The 21,345-nt window shown below is 44.8% G+C and overlaps 1 long non-coding RNA gene across 1 annotated transcript; it reads right to left on the bottom strand.

Moving 5' to 3' along the window:
* Positions 1-3,421: 3,421 nt before the first annotated feature.
* Positions 3,422-16,414, bottom strand: LOC137332034 (uncharacterized). The gene is made up of 3 exons (XR_010965557.1): positions 16,328-16,414; positions 5,501-5,608; positions 3,422-5,389 (listed from the first exon to the last, which is right to left on the bottom strand). It is a non-coding gene; the product is annotated as an uncharacterized lncRNA (long non-coding RNA).
* Between the last annotated feature and the right edge of the window lie 4,931 nt (positions 16,415-21,345).

Below are 21,345 nucleotides of genomic sequence, written 5' to 3'. Positions count from 1 at the left end.
CCTAAGTAGGTCAGCCGAAGTGAGTACACTTACTCATTCCCCTACACTCCGTCTGCCACATCACCGCCCCCACCCCACATCTCCTTCTGCACTGCCAATACTACTCTATCACATCACTCCTCACACCCACTCAAAGCTTATCCTCATCTTACCTGCACTTACTCACCTCGCCAGTACTCATCCTGCCACTACCACTCAACCCAATCCTCATACAATCTCATGGCTCGATCTCATACTCAACCTCTCATGCATCTCTTTCACGGTCAGCCTCACCCAACCTGCCACTACCTGTGCTGCAGCCACAGGGCATGCATCACATATGTGCAGTAGGCAGCGTAAGGCAAACGTGTCATGAGCATGAAGGGGGTGCACAAGGGTGTTTGAGGGTTTGTCACGGTTTTTACTTATATTTAATTTCTGATCAACTCATATTACATATTATATTGTCACCAGTACTGCTACGTCTTTGCAAATCTTGTCTGGTTTGTGCAATAATGCCCTTTCCTGAGGATCACTATGAAGACCCGCAACTGATGCCACCCATTGTGTCACTGCAGAGTGGGTGTAGGTGTATTTGCAGGGCTCTTTTGTGCAGACGACTGAGAGACGTCGGCGATGTCCCCGGTGACACCTGGAAGGATGAAGAGGAGAAGTTGTTGAGGGCAGTGGTGACTTTGACAGCGACAGGTAAGATGATGGTGCTCGGGCCAACCGGGAGCAGCTCGGCATGGAGGAGGCTGCAGACGTCCACGACTACATGTCGAGTGACTCTGAGCCTCTGTGTGCACTGCTGCTCAGAGAGGTCCAGGAAGCTGAGCCTCAGTCTGTAGACCCTGTGGCGAGGGTAGTGCCTTCTGTGACGCATCTCTCTCTGCGGTTGCCCTCCCTCCTGCTGTGCAGGTGGATGTGTCACAGCACTGTGTTGTGGAGCTCCATGTGTCAGAGGTGGACGGCGTGACCGGCGAGGCTGGTGATGCTGTTCATCCTCCGAGGAGGTCATGACTGCAGCTACGGCGGCCCCCATCCGGAAGATGTATATTTGAGGGGGTCTGCAAGGTAGGTACATGTGTTTGGACACCGGGGTAAGTGTGCAAGTTGGTGAATTTTATTGTTAGGAGGAGGGTGGTGGAAGCCAAACTTTGTCCAAAGTGAGAGAGTGGCCTCCTGCAATGAGTGAGGGTCTCCCCCCGCAACCCCCACCACCTTTCAAATGGACCTTTGCAGCTGCCACAGGCTGATGGCTGCAACAGGTCCATTTCAACTGGAAGTGTTTCCCCCAGTACGGGAAACAGTCCCAGTTGTTTGGAAAATCCCACCCCTCCTAAAATATCATGTTAAGCAGGTCTGTAATCGACCTGAAGTACCTAAATAATTACCTTAAGTGGCATCCCACCGGCTTTAATTGCCGCGGGAGCCCCACATGCGGGGGCTGCACACGCATGTGAGCGCGTCACTGGGGAACCCGGAAGTGGGCGGGTTGGATCCGGGCTCCAGACCCGCCCCGGGAATCCCCGATTTTCGCAGACCCCCGCCACGAACGCACTCGCTCGGGGGTGCGAAAATCGAGCCCATACTGTTTTTTATACTGTAAAAATAAACCAGCACAATTTCTCAATTTATGACAGTTAAATAGGCAAAATCTGAGGTGACAGCCCTGTAACAAATCGCGGATCTGCCACATTTCAAATTATAAGAAAGTTCATATATTTTAAGTATCAATCTACAAGATATGATGAGTCACTTCAAATTTGGTTACTTCTGGCTTGCTTTCCCTAGGCTTGAGAGGATACATATTGCTGTCTGGAATGCAAAATGTCACTTCAAAGGCATTAAATACATTTTGTGGCAAATTAAGTAAATATGACTTAACACGTACTGTTTGCTTTGTCCTGAAATCTATCAAGCTATAGTAAAGAGATTGAAGGGCTGGAGGAGGTTAAAAGAGAGAATTACAAACTTTGGCCTGGAGTTTCCTCTTTGAACGCAAAAAAAATTGCGCTGGCACAAATTAGGCCGAAAATCAACGAGTTTCCGCTAAAATGCATTATCAAATTGCCGAATAATTCGAGTCAAGCAAATTTAATGTAACAGCTTAGGAGACTTTTTTTTTTGCATGATTTCAATTCGAATTAACAGATAATTTAAATTAAGCAGCTTTTACTCTAGTCGGGAAGCCAAGCTAGTCATACAGGAAAATCACTTGGCAGAAGGCGATGAAACAGCTACATTTTCAAATTACTATAGTTTAACTATACAAATAGTTAGTGACCTTTTTCGGTCAGTAGTTATCCATTGTTACCAAGGTTATTAGGGGAGTCAATAGCAAGCTTTTAGCACTAGAACAAAAGCAAAATACTGCGGATGCTGGAAATCTGAAATAAAAACAAAATGCTGTTTTTCTGAACGGTTCTGATGAAAGCTTTCAAAAATGCATTGGATAAGTACTTGAAAGGAAAAAATTTGCAGGGCTACGGGGATAGGGTGAGGGAGTGGGATTAGCTAGATTGCTCTTGCATAGAGCCGGCATGGACTCGATGGGCCCAATGGCCTCCTTCTGTGCTGTAACCTTTCTATGATTCTATAATCAGAACATAAAATCTGCCATGCATCAACGCAATTCAGCTGTTTAATCAGTTTTTTTTTGCAATAAAAAATATTCATTGATGTATTTAAGAGTGGTAACCAGGTGCAGTATTATTAAAACAGCTGAAAATGGGTTTATGGCTAAAAATAAGCTTTTTTAATAAAGGTCTCCAGTCCTCTGCCTGTGAGTAACCCAATTTAAAATCACTGAAAATGACTCAAAAAGCTATATTGAAGCATTTACTACTTTCATTGGTGTACACTAGTCAGTTTCTTAATGAATTAATATTTAAAAACATTTAAACTGTGCCGACTAGTGCCATTGCGCCTAAGAAAGCTAACTTAATTTTAAAACCCACCTGGAACGGCAAAAACTACCATCCTCGTTGATTCGAGTGGGGGTACGGCCAGTTTTGTGGGCTAGTTTCAGCGATTTTTTTTAGCCAGCGCAAAACACTGTGGAAACTTGACTTATGCCAGGCGCAAATTACACACGTGTAATTCGAAATTCATCGATATTTTGCGCTGACTCGGCCGGATTGCGCTGAAAAAGCCAGTGCAATCGAGCGGAAACTCTGGGCTTTTGTCTCTAATATTTGTTAGATAAAAGAAAATCGTACTACTGTACATCACTGGGTGGTGCACATTCTCCCCTTCCCACTGGGAGAATTGTATTTTTTGATATTATCAGTGTAATGGGCAACTTTTCACCTTGTCACTAGTATGAATGTTTAGCAAAGTAGTAATAGTAATTAAGTCAATGCATCACAAGGTGTACCATTCAGTAAATAACTAAATTTAATAAATGGAATTGCACTCCAATGAATGATGAGTTGTAAGATCACAAATGAAAGCAAAAGATTTCTCCAATATACCAGGTTTGCCACTGCTACACAAGTGAACTGAACTGGTAATTTCCAAATTTGCCTCTGGGTCAAGTTTCACCTGCAGTTGCAATCTTGATTCTGAACAGACTCTCTTGCTGAATTCCTGCTGCACCAGAACAAATGGCCAGCCATAGTTTTGTTGCCTTCCTATTAGAAGTTTGCTTACACACAGCAGTTTCTCCCTAACCTGCTGCTTCTGCTACTAGAGAACTAAATTTAAAAGCTAAATATAGCAGACATCACTAGGAACAAGAAGACAGAAATGTGCTATGGAAACTCATAGAAATCCTGTTCAAACCACTCTGGGCCTCAACCTAAATCCACTTAAGCACCTTGAGCTAAAGAAAATTAAACTTAGTAGTAAACAGTCAAATTTGATTTTTATTTGCAGGTGATTTGATTCCCATTTCCCTCTACAAAAAGTATTGTATTAGACAGGTACTGGATATGGACAAATATTTGTGTAGTTATAAGGGAGTATATTTGGGGCAGGGTTCAGTAGAATATAGAACTTCTACTACTGTAAATTCATATAGCATGTGGAAAATCAGGACTGCAATTTCTGTCTGATGAGCTCGCATTAATAGTAAAGATGAAATTTTGCAACATTGCAGTTTCCATATAAATCATTAGCAAATTAGCACACGATTTGCATTTACAAATTGAGTTGGAATTCAAAGGAACTCTAAGCACCAGTTGCCACTGTTAGAATTGATAACATTGGCATTCAATTCACATCCTTCCATTATTTATAAATCTTACACAAAAATATTAAAATATAAATCACCAAGCAAACCAGCAGTTCCATTACCTTAAACTGCAGAGTTCGTTGGCCAATGTTAAGCAAGGGAGATTCACTGTCACATTTGCTATTGACTCAGGAGACAGGGGTAGGAGACTTCTGGATTAGGCAGTTTATTTCCATGCTGTTTTAAAATTAAGTACATGGGATCTCCTTATGACTGAGCTGAACTGTACAGGGCTGGAAGGTTCCAGGCTTGATCTCCAGTCTGTGGTGAGTTAGCTGAACTCGACTAGATGGCAATATAGGTGCTACAATTTTTTTTATTATACGTTCATGGGATGTGGGCGTCGCTGGCAAGGCCAGCATTTATTGTTCATCCCTAATTGCCCTTGAGAAGGTGGTGGTGAGCCGCCTTCTTGAACCGCTGCAGTCCGTGTGGTGAAGTTCTCCCACAGTGCTGTTAGGTAGGGAGTTTCAGGATTTTGATCCAGCGACGATGAAGGAACGGCGATATATTTCCAAGTCGGGATGGTGTGTGACTTGGAGGGGAACATGCAGGTGGTGTTGTTCCCATATGCCTGCTGCCCTCGTCCTTCTAGGTGGTAGAGGTCGTGGGTTTGGGAGGTGTTGTCAAAGGGGCCTTGGTGAGTTGCTGCAGTGCATCCTGTAGATGGTACACACTGCAGCCACAGTGCGCCGGTGGTGAAAGGAGTGAATGTTTATGGGGGTGGATGGGATGTCAATCAAACTATCTGCTTTGTTCTGCATGGTGTCAAGCTTCTTGAGTGTTGTTGGAGCTGCACTCATCCAAGCAAGTGGAGAATATTCCATCACACTCCTGACTTGTGCCTTGTAGATGGTGGAAAGGCTTTGGGGAGTCAGGAGCTGAGTCACTCGCCGCAGAATACCTAGCCTCTGAACTGCTCTTGTAGCCACAGTATTTATGTGCTGGTCCAGTTAAGTTTCTGGTCAATGGTGACCCCCAGGATGTTGATCATGGGAGATTCGGCGATGGTAATGCCGTTGAATGTCAAGGGGAGGTGGTTAGAATCTCTCTTGTTGGAGATGGTCATTGCCTGGCACTTGTCTGGCGTGAATGTTACTTGTCACTTATCAGCCCAAGCCTGGATGTTGTACAGGTCTTGCTGCATGCAAGCACAGACTGCTGCATTATCTGAGGGGTTAAGGAGGGGAAAAATCAGCCAAGGTTCTAACTCTTGATCCTAAAAAAAACACTGCTGTAAATGCATGTGTGGTCTTTGCATGAAGACATGATTGAGCTCACCTGTGATCACACATTCATTTCCACCAAAGGTTGTTGTATCACAAGTTACATGATGAACAATGTCCATTTGGGTGAGGTCCTGTAGGGCTGCTAACACCTGTGGATACCCTATAGAAAGTGTAGAAAAGGGCAGAAAATTGGTGCCAAAAAAGGGAAAAATAATACACATTGTAAGAAAGATTTTTTAATTTGCTCTCTAGATATTGGCAATACCGGAAAGACCACATTTATTGCCCAGACTTAATTGCTAGGAGAAGATGCTGGGTGCGGTATTGTAGTGGTTATGTTACTGGACTAGTAATCTAGAGGCCTAGACTAATAATAGGGGGCACAGTCTAAAAATTAGAGCCAGACCTTTCAGGAGCAAGATTAGAAAACATTTCTACACACAAAGGGTGGTAGAAGTTTGGAACTCTCTTCCGCAAACGGCAATTGATACTAGCTCAATTGCTAAATTTAAATCTGAGATAGATAGCTTTTTGGCAACCAAAGGTATTAAGGGATATGGAGTGGAGATGCCGGTGATGGATTGGGGTTGACAAATGTAAACAATCTTACAACACCAAGTTATAGTCCAACAATTTTATTTGAAAATCACAAGCTTTCGGAGGCTTTTCGGAAACCTCCGAAAGCTTGTGATTTTCAAATAAAATTGTTGGACTATAACTTGGTGTTGTAAGATTGTTTACAAGGGATATGGAGTTAGATCACAGATCAGCCATGATCTTATCAAATGGCGGAGCAGGCACGAGGGGCTGAATGGCCTACTCCTGTTCCTATGTTCCTATAATAATCCAGAGAATGTGAGTTCATATCCCACCATGGCAGTTTGAGAATTTGAACTACGTTTACAAAATCTGGAAATAAAAAGCTGGTTATCAGTAAAAGTGACCATGAAGCTGTCGGATTATCATAAAAATCCAACTGGTCTTTTAGGGAAAGAAACCTGTCCTATATGTGACTCCAATCCCATACCAATGTGGTCTTAACTGCCCTCTGAAGTGGCCTTGAAGCCAGGGCAACTAGAGATGGGCAATAAATGCTGGCCTTGCCAGTGATGCCTACATCCTGAGCATGAATAAACAAAATGAGGTAGATCGTGTCTTTGTACCACTGCAGTCCTTGTGGTGCTCCCACAATGGTATTAGGTAGGGAATTCCTGGATTTTAACCCAAAGGTAATCAAGGGACTGTACAGTCAGGTTAGTGGTGCTCCTGTCCTTCTTGGTGGTAGATGTCGTAGGGCTGGAGGCACTGAGATAAGTTTGGTGGGTTGCTTCAATGTATTTAACAAAATGTTTTAATTTTATTTTAACTGTTACAATTTATATTTTAAAAAAGATTAAAAGCTACGGTACTGTAAAAGAGCAGAGGTACAGGCCATAATCTTCCAAACATCCTTAAATACAGGGCTAGTGCCAGAGGACTGGAGAATTGCAAATGTTACACCCTTTTTCAAAAAAGAGTGTAAGGATAAACCCAGCAACTATAGGCCTGTCAGTTTAACCTAGGTGGTGAGGAAACTTTTAGAAATGATAATCCGGGACAGAATTAACAGTCACTTGGACAAGTGTGGATTGATTAGGGAAAGCCTGCATGGATTTGTTAAAGGCAAATAGTGTTTAACTAACCTGATGGAGTTTTTTGATGAGGTAACAGAGAGGGTAGATGAGGGCAATGCAGTTGATGTGGTGTATATGGACTTTCAAAAGGCGTTTGATAAAGTACCGCATGGTAGCCTTGTCATCATGATTGCGGCCCAAGGCGGCAGTAGCAACATTGATGCAGAATTGGCTAAGTGACAGGAAACAGAGAGTGGTATTGAACTGTTGTTTTTCCAGACTGGAGGGAGATGTACAGTGGTATTCCCTAGGGGTCGGTACTGGGACCACTGTTTTTCTTGATATATATTGACTTGGACTTGGGTGTACAGGGCACAATTTCAAAATTTGCAGATGACACGAAACTTGGAACTATAGTGAACAGTGAAGAGGATAACGATAGACTTCAAGAGGCAATAGACAGGCTGGTGGCAGATGAAATTTAAAGCAGAAAAATGTGAAGTGATACATTTTGGTAGGAAGAACGAGGAGAGGCAATATAAACTAGAGGGCACAATTCTAAAAGGGGTACAGGAACAGAGGGGTCGGGGGGGGGTATATGTGCTCAAATTTTTGAAGGTGGCAGGGCAGGTTGAGAAAGCGGTTAAAAAAGCATACGGGATCCTGGGCTTTATAAATAGATTGTAAACAATTTTACAACACCAAGTTATAGTCCAGCAATTTTATTTTAAATTCACAAGCTTTCGGAGATTTTCTCCTTCCTCAGGTAAATGTTTCAAGATCTCCTTGAAGCCTACGCATTTATACATATTGAATAATACATGGTGTTTACAGACTGCCCCTGCAACTGCCCGTTGCCAAGGCAATCACCGTGTTCAGACAGAGAGGTGTCATCTGCAGAACCCCCGAATACACATTCAACAAAAAAACAAAGAACCTCTCTGGATACATCGAGGGCATCCTGAAACCCATCGTACAGGGAACCCCCAGCTTCTGTCGCGACACTACAGACAATGACTACCATTTATAAATAGAGGCATAGAGTACAAAAGTAAGGAAGTCATGATGAACCTTTATAAAACATTGGTTCGACCACAACTGGAGTATTGTGTCCAGTTCTGGGCACCACACTTCAGGAAAGATGTGAAGGCCCTAGAGAGGGTGCAGAAGAGATTTACTAGAATGATTCCAGGGATGAGGGACTTTAATTACCTGGATAGACTGGAGAAGCTGGGATTGTTCTCCTTGGAACAGAGAAGGTTGCGAGGAGATTTGATAGAGGTATTCAAAATCATGAAGGGTCTAGACAGAGTAGATAGAGAGCAACTATTTCCATTGGCGGAAGGGTCAAGAACCAGAGGGCATTAGATTTAAGGTGATTGGCAGAAAAACCAAAGGTGACATGAGGAAAAACTTTTTTACACAGCGAGAGGTTAGGATCTGGAATGCACTGCCTGAGGGGGTAGTGGAGGCAGATTCATTCGCGGCTTTCAAAAAGGGAACTGGATAAGTACTTGAAAGTAAAAAAAATTGCAGGACTACGGGGATAAGGCGAGGGAGAGGGACTAGCTGGATTGCTCTTGCACAGAGCCAGTGCAGACTCAATGAGCCGAATGGCCTCCTTCCCTGCCATAACCTTTCGATGATTCTATTATCTATGGAATGCAAATGAGAAAGTTAAATGAACGTTGCATGGGATGTTAACTGGCTTAATACATCAGTGTTTATAGCCAAATTATTGTGGAATGTGAGACTCTGCTGCAGGTACTTCATGACTTCAGATTTGGATTGTTGTGCAATTAGGTGTGGAAAAGAGAGAGAATTGGAGAATCCCAGATAGAAGCTAATCTCTCAAATCAGCAGAGATTTAATATTTCTGGTCATAAATTTTTTTAAAGTATTGTATATTGAGAAAATATATGCATCATTGGTATTCAATGAAAGAATAGAATTAATATAGGGAAACTTGAAAGGTACTTGGGAGATAGCAGATCTGCCACTTTGTCAAAAAGCAATTAAAAAAGCAAGAGAATTTTGGGACACATAACCACAACAATTGAATATAGATCAAGAGAGTTATGCTGAGGTTTAATATTGCTAATCGGCAGTTGTATATCCTAGAGACTAAACAATAAATGATTCATTAGCTTATATGGGTAATCAGACAACACCTCTCACTCACTGTGTTGGAAAACCCTTTGATTTCTATTTGTTTGTGAGAGGGGGAGTAAAAGAGATACACGCTTTTGGAATGCAGAGCCAGCAAGAGACTGTTGAAAAACAAGATGTTGCTCAGGCAGTCAAGCAGTAAAAGCTATGAAAGACAGGAGACTGCAGGGAGCGGAGGTCAGAATGACGAGGGGTTATATTCCATTTATTCAGACAAACCGACAAATTGGGGCAGTGTCACAAGTTTGTTATTTTTACACATTAAGTAAAAATAAGTTTTGCCAATTGTTGCTCCAAGTTCACCTTACCCTGGAATAAAGCCGCTTAACGATTCGAACCACATCTCATCTCTTCTAGTGGAGAGATGAGATTGATTGCCAAAGATATAGATGTCCAGTCTAGATCAAAAAGAGGTTTCATTGTTGCATCCCCAGGTCTCACTGTTGTACAAGTGTGAGTCAACTTCTATAAAAGTAAGACGCACAGACTGGTGTAGGGAGCGAATGATGCCACTGAACCCGAGAAGGTATCTACAAATTAGTAACACAGACCTACAGGCAACATGTGTGTTGAGAGAAACATAGAAAATTGGAGCAAGAGTAGGCCATTCAGCCCTTCGGGCCTGCTCCGCCATTCAAAACGATCATGGCTGATCGTCTAACTCATTACCCTGTTCCCGCTTTTTCCCCATATCCCTTGATCCCTTTAGCATTAAGAAATATATCTATCTCCTTCTTGAATACATCTAATGACTTGGCCTCCACTGCCTTCTGTGGTAGAGGATTCCACAGGTTCACCACCTTCTGAGTGAAGAAATTTCTCCTCATCTCGGTTCTAAATGGCATACCCCGTATCCTGAGACCGTGACCCCTGGTTCTGGACTCCCCAGCCATCGGGAACATCCTCACTGCATCTAGTCTGTCTAGTTCTGTTAGAATTTTATATGTTTCGATGAGATCACCTCTCATTCTTCTGAACTCTAGTGAATATAGGCCTAGTCGACCCAATCTCTCCTCATATGTCAATCCTGCCATCCCAGGAATCAGTCTGGTAAACCTTCGTTGCACTCTCTCCATGGCAAAAACATCCTTCCTCAGATAAGGAGACCAAAACTGCACACAATACTCCAGATGTGGTCACACCAAGGCCCTGTATAACTGCAGTAAGACATCCCTGCTCCTGTACTCAAATCCTCTTGCAATGAACGCCAACATACCATTCGCCTTCCTAACTGCTTGCTGCACCTGAATGCTCGCTTTCAGTGACTGGTGTACAAGGACACCCAGGTCTCGTTGCACCTCCCCTTTTCCCAATCTATCACCATTCAGATAATAATCTGCCTTTCTGTTTTTGCAACCAAAGTGGATAACCTCACATTTATCCACATTATACTGCATCTGCCATGTTCTTGCCCACTCACCCAACTTGTCTAAATCACATTGGAGCCTCTTTGCATCCTCCTCACAGCTCACATTCCACCCCAGAGGAAAGTGAGAGACTTAGAGAGAAAGTGTGTGCGAGGCATACAGAAAGGTTGACAAAAAAATTATGTCATAAGACTTTTCAGAGTGGGAGACACAAAGAGAAAGCACATGAGGCGTACAAAATGAATCTGAAAAAATCTTAAGTGGGCAGAAGAATGGCATGTGTAACTAAATATGAATACTGCATACAAGAAAAAAAATAGGCTACCTATCTCCTCCATGAATGATGTTGAAATAGCTAAGGATGAAATTGAAAGGGATCCAACAGTTTTAGTAGATGCAACATTCAACATGTCCAGTTAGTGCAGAGCAGCAATTAACAAAGCAAATAGAATGCTGAAGTATATAGCCAACACAGTGGAGTATAAAAAACAAAACTGCAGATGCCAGAAATCAGACAAAACCAGAAAATGCTGGAAACATTCAACAGGTCAGGCAGCATCTGTGGAAAGAACAGCGGAGTTGACCTTTCGGGTACGATCCCTTTGTCAAACAGAGTAGAGTACAAGTTAGAGGAAGCCATGTTCAAACTCTATAATGCACTAGTCAAACCACATTTTGAGTACAGTGTCAAATTCGGATCACTAAGACACAAGGAAGACATTCAAGCCATGGAAGCAGTTCAAAGAAGAACAGATAAACTCATCCCTAGTGTTAGAGGGCTGAATTACAAGGAGTGTTGTTTATTAGACTTTTTAGCCTTGAAAGAAGACCGAGAGGTGATGTTTCAGTGGTACTAAGATTTGGTATTGAAATGGTAAATCTGGAATATTACTTCAAAGTAAATTGTAAGACTAGAGAAAAAAGGACATGGGTTCAAACTAATAAAAAGCAATTTTAAGAATATCAAGAAGAGTAATCAATACATGGAATTGACTTTTGGATAGAGTAGTGGAGGCGAAAATCTGGAATAATTTTCAAAAAATTAAATACTACAATGAGGGTGGGGAAGGGACAAAGGGAATGTAGAGTCTTTCTGGATGAATGAATTGGGGCCAAATGGCCATCCTCATCCATATTTATCTTATGATCTTACAGAAATATACAAGGCTTACAAAGTGAGACACGGATGGGTAAATTTTTTTAAAACTCCACTACTGGTGCAGAATCTCACAAGACAGGAGCTGAATTGGCAAGGTGTGAAGATCAGCGCGCCCGATCTGCGATGCTCCAATTTTCCAATCATTAAAATTATAACCGGCAGAAAGATACGTATTCATGAGAGAGAGGTAACAGAGGGAAAGAGAGCTTGACAGAAAGCTAGAAAAAGTGAGACGGAGAATCTGAGGTAATGTCCCCCTCTGCACTGCCAGTGGGAGCCCAACCTCCTGACAGCGCATATTGGAAATTCAGACATGATTTTCCAACCATTAAATTTAAAGGGCGCAGACAAAGAACGTGCAGTAGACACGGGTATGTGCCAGCTTGGTTCAGTGGTAGCACTTTCAGTTCTAAGTTAGAAGGCTGTGGGTAAAGTCCCACTCCAGGACTTCGACACATAATCTAGGTGGAGACTCCAGTACAGAACTGAGAGGGTGCTGCACTGTTAGAGGTGCCGTCCTTCAGATGAGATATTAAACTGAGTTCCGGTCTGTCTCTTCAGGTAATGCTGGCCAATACTGGTTGGACGTATTCCTGGAGGTATCATCACATGACCTCCTGCCTCCAACTGCCACACGTAGCCAAATAGTCTTTTCTCCCATCTCCAATATTTTTATAACAAAAGAAAATGAAAAAAATATTTTTTTTTGATACCCCAATGATTTTTCTCCTGGGTTGCTGCAGCAGAGATTAATCTTTAATTCCTGGAGACTCTAGAACAATTCTGGAGGGTTAGCAACCCTAGTTCAGGTGGATGTTAAAGATGCCACGGCATTATTCAAAGAACAGCAGGCAGTTCTCCTGGTGTTCTGGCCAATATTTCTCCCTCATCCAAAATCACCAAAAAACAGATTAACTGGTCACTTATCTCATCGCTGTATGTGGGACCTCACTGCATGCAAATGGATGAAGGAACAGAGTGTCTTGTGGCCAAATTTGCTGATGATACAAAGATAGGTGGAAAAGCAAGTTGTGATGAGGACACAAAGGGCCCGATTTTAGCAGGGGTGCGGGTTCTCGGCGGGTGGGCAAGCGGGCGCGTGGGTTTCCCGCGCGATCGTAGCAAGCAACCCACTAATTGGAGCCACTTACCTGCTCCTGCGGGTTCCCCGCTGCTGATCTGCGTGTCGGGCGGGCTGCGCATGCGCAGTAAGATCTGTCAGCTGGAGGCGCTCTATTTAAAGGGGCAGTCCTCCACTGACAGATGCTGCAACCAATAGCAAAGATGACTGCATGGAGCAGCCCAGGGGGAAGGCTGCTCCCAGTTTAATGATGCCTCACCCCAGGTATCAATACATGGGGTGAGGAGGAGGGGGAGACCAGAGATCTTCCACCCGGTGGGCGGGAGGAAGCGGCCCACCTCCGCCACCAGGAAGGCCTGGCTCGAGGTGGCAGAGGGGGTCACCTGCGCCACCAACATATCGCCCACCTGCACACAGTGCAGGAGGCGGTCCAATGACCTCAGTAGGTCAGCCAAAGTGAGTACACGTAGTCTTTCCCCTACACTCCGTCTGCCACATCACTGCCCCCACCCCACATCTCCTTCGGCACTGCCAACACTACTCTGTCACATCATCCCTCATACCCACTCAAACCCCATCCCCATCTTACCTGCACCTACTCACCTCGCCAGTACTCACCCCGCCACTACCACGCAACCCAATCCTCATACAATCTCATGGCTCTATCCCATACTCACCCTCTCGTGCATCTCTCTCACGGCCAGCCTCACTCAACCTGCCACCACCTGTGCTGCAGCCACAGGGCATGCATCACATATGTGCAGTAGGCAGCGTAAGGCAAACGTGTCGTGAGCATGAAGGGGATGCACAAGGGTGTTTGAGGGTTTGTCATGGGTGTTACTTCTATTGAATTTCAGAACAACTCACATCACACATTATATTGGCACCACTATTGCCATGTCTTCACGAATCCTGTCCGGTTTGTGCAATAATGCCCGCACCTGGGTATCACTATAAGGACCCACCACTGATGCCACCCATTGTGTCACTGAAGAGTGGGTGTAGGTGTATTTGCAGGGCTCTTCTGCGCAGATGACTGAGAGACATCGGCGATGTCTCCGGTTACACCCTGGAAGGCTGTGGAGGAGAGGTTCGGGAGGGCAGTGGTGACTTTGACAGCGACAGGTAGGAAGATGGTGCACGGGCCAGCCAGGAGCAGCTCGGCATGAAGAAGGCTGCAGATGTCCACGACTACATGTCGAGTGACTCTGAGCCTCCGTGTGCACTGCTGCTCAGAGAGGTCCAGGAGGCTGAGCCTCGGTCTGTGGAACCTGTGACGAGGGTAGTGCCCTCTGCGACGCATCTCTCTTTGCGGTAGCCCTCCCTCCTGCTGTACAGGTGGATGTGTCACAGCACTCTGTTGTGGAGCTCCACGTGTCAGAGGTGGACAGCGTGGATGGCGAGGCTGGTGATGCTGTTCGCCCTCCGAGGAGGTCATGACTGCAGCTACGGCGGCCCCCATCCGCAAGATGTACATCTGAGGGGGTCCGCAAGGTAGGTACATGTCTCCGGACCCCGGGGTAAGTGTGCAGATTGGTGACTTTGACCGTCAGGAGGAGGGTGGTGGAGGCCAAACTTTGTCCCAAGTGACAGAGTGGCCTCCTGCAATGGGTGAGGGTCTCCCCCCCCCACCTGTCAAATGGACCTTTGCAGCTGCCACAGGCTGACAGCTGCAACACGTCCATTCGATCTGGGAGTGTTTCCCCCAGTGTGGGAAACAGTCCCATGTTGATCCAAAATCACACACAGTCCCTTAATCAGGTCAGTTAATGACCTGCAATAGCTAAATAAATACTCTCAAGTGGCATCCCGCTGGCTTTAATTGCCTGCGGGATTCCCACCAGCGGGGGCTACGCGCGCACGCCGGCGCATCAGCGGGGAACCCGGAAGTGGGCGGGATCGAGGCAGGATCCGGTCGGGATCCTGCATTTCACGATTTTCGAGGCCCCCCCGCCGAGAACGCACCCGATAGCGCGTGCTAAAATCGGGCCCAAAGTGTCTGCAAAGGGATATTGACAGGTTAAGTGAATGGGCAAAAATTTGGCAGATGGAATATAATGTGGGAAAATGTGAAGTCATCCACTTTGGGACGAAAAATAAAAAAGCAAAATATTATTTGAATGGAGAAATGCTACAAAATGCTGCGGTACAGAGGGATCTGGGTGTCTTCGTACATGGAACACAAAAAGTCAACATACAGGTGCAGCAGGTAATCCGGATGGCAAACAGAATATTGGCCTTTATTTCTAGGGGGATGGAGTATAAAAGCAGGGAAGTCATGCTACAACTGTACAGGGTGCTGGTGAGACCACACCTGGAGTACTGCATACAGTTCTGGTGCCCTTATTTAAGGAAGGACATACTTGCATTGGAGGCAGTTCAGAGAAGGTTCACGAGGTTGATTCCGGGTATGGAAGGGTTGTCTTATGAGGAAAGATTGAACAGGTTGGGTCTACACTCATTGGAGTTTAGAAGAATGAGATGAGACCTTATTGAAACATACAAGATTCTGAGGGGACTCGATAGGGTAGATGCTGAGAGGATGTTACCCTTCATGGGGGAATCTAAAACTAGGGGGCATAGTCTCAGAATAAGGGGTCGCCCGTTTAAGACGGAAATGAGGAGGAATTTCTTCTCCCAGAGGGTCGTGATTCTTTGGAATTCTTTACCCCAAAAAGCTGTGGAGGCTGAGTCATTGAATACATTCAAGGCTGAGTTGAACAAATTTTTGATCAGCAAGGGAGTCAAAGGATATGGGGAAAAGGCGGGAAAGTGGAGTTGAGGTAAAAATCAGAACAGCCATGATCTCATTGAATGGCGGAGCAAGCTCAAGGGGACGAATGGCCTACTCCTGCTCCTATCTCTTATAAGTTGGCTGTTGCATATGCCTACACTACAACAGCAGCTACACGTCAAAAAAGTAAATAATTGGCTGTTCAGCCTTTGTCCTATGTGTTACTGAAATGCAAGTTCTTTCTCACTAATGTCAGAAAATCAAGCCTAGTATGCCCCAGAACTTCCTTCTGTGGTGCAGAGAAAATTACCTGGGGGGGGGGGGGGGGGAAGAGAGAGAGAGAAAGTGAGAGAGAGAGAGCCACACACAGAGTGAAAGTGAGTAAGAGTAAGAGAAAGTGAAGTGAGAGAGAGATTTTTTTTGACTGAACAATCCAATTGCAAATCAACTAATTATATAATAAAAATCTTACAACTACTGACACTTACCGTCAACTGTTGCTATTATAAATACCTAACGTCCATTTCCACGTCAAACTTATCGCACTGTAATTACACCCTCCAGCCAGTGGAGGCGTTGCAGCGACACCTGTCACAGTGACATGTTTACATAGGGATTGATCATGAAACTGCCGGCCTCCGCATTTCCGAACGGAAATACAACAAGGGCGGAATGTACAATTTTAAATTGAGGACTGAATTATATCTGGGCGCCTTTGGTCCAATATTGCCCCCATCCTCTAATCCCCCCCCCTACCTCATCCGACCGAGCCATCGTCGGACGCTGCCTCTGCTCCGCACGCGCGCCCCGATTCAAACAGCGGCGCGGGCGCAGCCTCCAACCTCCGCGCGCGCGCCCCGATTCAAACAGCGGCGTGGGCGCAGCCTCCAACCTCCGCGCGCGCGCGCCCCGATTCAAACAGCGGCGCGGGCGCAGCCTCCAACCTCCGCGCGCGCGCGCCCCGATTCAAACAGCGGCGCGGGCGCAGCCTCCAACCTCCGCGCGCGCCCCCCGATTCAAACAGCGGCGCGGGCGCAGCCTCCAACCTCCGCGCGCGCGCGCCCCGATTCAAACAGCGGCGCGGGCGCAGCCTCCAACCTCCGCGCGCGCGCGCCCCAATTCAAACAGCGGCGCGGGCGCAGCCTCCAACCTCCGCGCGCGCGCGCCCCGATTCAAACAGCCGCCGCGAGGCCGAAACTCAACGGCCAATGGCGGCTGAAAAGATTCATTTTAAAAGGGAAAAGCCGGCAACCTTCCTCTCGAAAACAACTCGGCAGGTAAGATAATTCGGCCCAACACTTCGCCCCATTTTTAAGAAATGTATCCTGGAGCTCCTTCGTTCAAACCTGGGTCGAAAATGTGTTCCCCCCCCTGGGTCCTAGCGCCCTCCGCATCCTTTCGACTTCTATGTGAAAGGTTGCGGGGGTAAAATTTTAAGCTGGAAATGTGAAATAAAAACAAAATGCCGAGATACTTAGCAAGTCAAGCAACATTTGTGGAGAAAGAAACAGCGTTAACGTTTCAGGTTGGTTACCTTTCCTCAGAACTGGAAGAAGTTGAAGATTTAACAGTTTTTGAGCAAACACAGAGCCGGGGAAAGGGAAGGGGGCAGGAGTGATTAAATGAGAAAAGGGATGATGGTGCAAGGCAAGGAGGGTGGTAATGGGACAAGTAAAATAAACAAAAGATGGGTCGGAGTAGCTGTAAATGGCAATGCAGAACCATTACCAGCACCTGCTGTCCGAAAAAATGGGCAAATGTAAGGAAACTTACAACACCAGGTTATAGTCCAACAGTTTTATTTGAAAATCACAAGCTTTCGGAGCTTACCTCCTTCGTCAGGTGAATGAGATTATCCCAGTGAATTACCTGACGAAGGGGATAATCTCCGAAAGCTTGTGGAATTAAAAATAAATTTGTTGGACTATAACTTGGTGTTGTAAAATAGATTATCGTAATAATCATAGAATGATTAGGGCACAGAAGGATGCCATTCAGCCCTTCGTTCCTGTGCCGGCCCTTTGAAAGAGCTGTCTAATTAGTCCCACTTCCCTGCATTTTATGGGCTCAAGTCTCTGGAATGGAATTTAAACCTATGACCTTCTGACTCAGAGTCGAGAGTGCTACCCACTGAGCCACGCTGATGTTGGATTCAGATAGCCCACGATTATCCATCACAGACGTCTCAAATCATTTCACAGTCATAGACTTTTTGTACCTTGACATTAAGTAGAATCACCTTTGAAACTTTTTGTATTTTTGTCTGTTGGACGTACACAATGCATACAATCACTTGGAAGATTCAGTTATAAGTAAATGTGACAAAAATGTACTTTTCATCTGTGTTGAATTTTTAACTTGTATTTTTATTGCTGGAAACAGCATGGAAGGTTACACTAAGTTTTTTATTCAACAGAAAAATCATCAGTTCCAACCAAGTAGCTTGGCTGCAAAGGGCTTGACAAGGTGCAAAGTTTTATGGGCTTCAAAGCGCAGTAGGAAATCCAAGGCGTTAATTGTTTTCATTGCTGGAACGATCACATTCAATCACAGACTTCTCCGTCATCGTCAAAGATTGCCTATCTGTTCAATTTTGATATCTCTGTAACCTCCTCCAGCCTATATCCCTCCGGGAATTCTTTTATTCACCAATTCTGACCTCTTGTGCATGAACGACTTTCTTTGGTCCACCATTGCGGCCGTGCCTTCAGCCGCCCATGTCCTACATAATGGTATTCCCTCCCGGAACATTGCCGCCTCTCCGCCTTTCTCTCCTCCTCCTTTAAGACGCTCCATAAAACCTACCTCTTTGACTAAGGTTTTGGTCACCTGTCCTAATGTCTCCTTCTTTGGCTCAGTGTCAATTTTTGTCCGATTACACTCCCGTGAAGCTCCTTGGGATGTTTTACTATGTTAAAGCACTACATAAATACAAGTTGTTGTTGGATGACTGTTGATCTAATGCAGTTATGATTTATGCAATTGTTTATTGCCTTTTGTTCCCGTATAACTTCAAAGGGCCACAGCTTGAGTACTGCATACTGTTCTGGTCACCACATTACAGGAAAGATGTGTTTGCACTAGAGGGTACAGAGGAGATTTATGAGGATGTTGCCAGGACTGGAGAATTTTAGGTATGAGGAAAGATTGGATAGGCTGGGATTGTTTACTTTGGAACAGAGGAGGCTGAGGGGAAATTTAATTGAGGTGTATAAAATTGTGAGGGGCCGAGATAGAGTGGACAGGAAGGATCTATTTTTCTTAACAGAGGGGTCAACAACAAGGGGGCATAGGTTTAAAGTAATTGGTAGAAGGATTAGAGGAGAGCTGAGGAAAAACATTTTTACCCAAGGATGGTAGGGGTCTGCAACTCACTGCCTGAAAGGGTGGTAGAGGCAGAAACCTTCATCGCATTTAAAAGGTGCTTGGATGTGCACTTGAAGTGCAGTAACCTACAAGGCTAAGCTGGACCAAAAGCTGGAAAGTGGGATTTAGCTGGATAGCTCTTTTTTGGCCAGCACAGACACGATTGGCTGAATGGCCTCCTTCTGTGCTGTAAATTTCTATGATTTTATGATTTTTTTCTGAGGGTTGACTTGCTTGGAAAGGCAATCTAGTTTCCTCAGCTAGAGAGCTCTATGTTTCAGTTTTGTGCCAGCCCTCCCTTCAGTCATCTAGGCCCCATCCTCTAGAATTCCCCACTTAAATCCCTCCACCCCACCAGCTCCTTCCCCTCCTATGACTCTGCTTAAAACCCACCTCTTTGAACAATTTATCGGGCTTGCGGTCATTTTGTCTGATTACGCCTTTGAAATGCCGTGGAAGGTTTTTCTACATTAAAGGTGCTACATAAATGCAAATTGTTATTGATGACTTAAGTACATCATCAAAACTGACACTTCAATGCAGTATCGAGGGACTGCTGCATTGTCAGAGGGTTGGGCCTTTTGGATCTGACATTAAACTCAGACCCCCATCTGCCCATTTATGTGGATGTGAAAGATCCCATGGCACTTTTTTAAAGAAGAGCAGGGAGTTCCACTGGTGTCAGATCAGCCATGATCTCACTGAATGGCGGAGCAGGCTCGAGGGGCCAAATGGCCTACTCCTGCTCCTATGTCTTATGTCTTATGGTCCTGGTCAACATCCATCCCTCAACCAACAGCACTAAAACAGATTAACTCACTATTCATCTCATTGCTGTTTGAGGAACCTTGCTGTGCACAAATTGTCTGCCATGCTTGTCTGCATAACAACAATGATTACAGTTGAAAAGTAAATGATTGGCTGTGAAGCACTTTGGGACATCCTGAGGATGTGAAAGCCTGTGTTCTGTGTGGAACAATGTGTTATATCACTTTACCTAGCTTTGTGAATCTTTTGGGCATTCTCCAAATTCTAATATATTGTTTGAATGTTGGTAAGATTAAAACTCTGGGATGCGCTGAGTTGCATCCCTGCCTCACCGATGTTTTCCAAGACCAACTGCAGTGTGAGAAACTGCCCCCTCCACCCCCCATAGGTGGGCAAGCACATGGTAATGAAATGCAAATGAAGGAAACATGGCCTCTGCCATTTTCACTGCAGGAATTTTGGATGAGGCTGCTTGTTAAGCTCCGACATTCAGAAGTTGATAGAAGGGGCACTGGGACTGACCTGGAAGGGGGCTTATACAAATGCTTTCAGAGCAAAGTCCTGAACAAGCCCTATCATAATTGTTTCTAAATTATTGGCAGACAGGACACTGGCCATCAATTTGTCCAGTATAAGCGGCCCCCACAGCCTGCAGCTGCACCTTTTTGCCCCCTGACTAGCATGACTCCCTGAGGAACCTGCCTCCAGTGTGGTAATAACTCCCAGGGCTGGAAAACTGGCCAGATTCAGGAGGGTGTCTCAGGGCGGGCAAACACGTTCACCCGCCTCACTTGCGCTGGTGTAGCGGCCAAGTGGAAAGCTCAGGCTGTAATCTTGAAGTCGCAGTATTTAATTTTAAAAAAAATTTGGAATAATTGGAACTAATACAACCAAGATTGCCCACGTGATAATTTCAAGATCTCAGTTAAGTTACCAAGAAGAAGGGATAAGAGAAACAAAGAATTTACAGAATATTTGTTTTGGTGGTTTTACTTGAGGGGGGAATGTTGGCCAGGACGCCAGGAAGCTGTTCAGAAAGAGCCATGGGACTTTTTATACAGGGATGACCTTAAAAATGAGAGACACGGGGCTACAGTTGCATCCTCTAGCAAAGTTTTCTTTTGTTACAGTTTCACCTTAATTCTGTTAAGATTTTCTGCATTCTGCTCTGATATCATAAATTTTCTTTGTTTCTCAGGCTCAGTTTTGCAATATTTCTACCCATTTGACAATGTACATTGCAACATTTATGATCAATACCAATGCACCTTTAACTTGCTGATTCAACTTTTCATTTGTTGATTACTAGTTTCTGGGATGGGGCATTGTTACATGGACAGATGCCAATCATGTGCACTATTAAAACTAACTATGCATAGTTCCCTGTGATAGATAAGAAAAGGTCCTTCTGAATTATTTCCTCTTCCAGAGGCAATCCTGCCCACCCAAAGTTTTGTAGCTGGAGTTGCAACCATTTTTTAAACCACTTAAATTTGGTTACAGTATTAATATATTAAGATAATATGTTTGATCATAAGATCATAAGAGATAGGAGCAGGAGTAGGCCATTCGGACCCTCGAGCTTGCTCCGCCATTTAGTGAGATCCTGGCTGATCTGATTTTTACCTCAACTCCACTTT

The sequence above is a fragment of the Heptranchias perlo genome, chromosome 14 (assembly GCF_035084215.1).
Source record: "Heptranchias perlo isolate sHepPer1 chromosome 14, sHepPer1.hap1, whole genome shotgun sequence".
Lineage (NCBI taxonomy): Eukaryota > Metazoa > Chordata > Chondrichthyes > Hexanchiformes > Hexanchidae > Heptranchias > Heptranchias perlo.
This window is presented reverse-complemented; position numbering and strand designations above follow the sequence as displayed.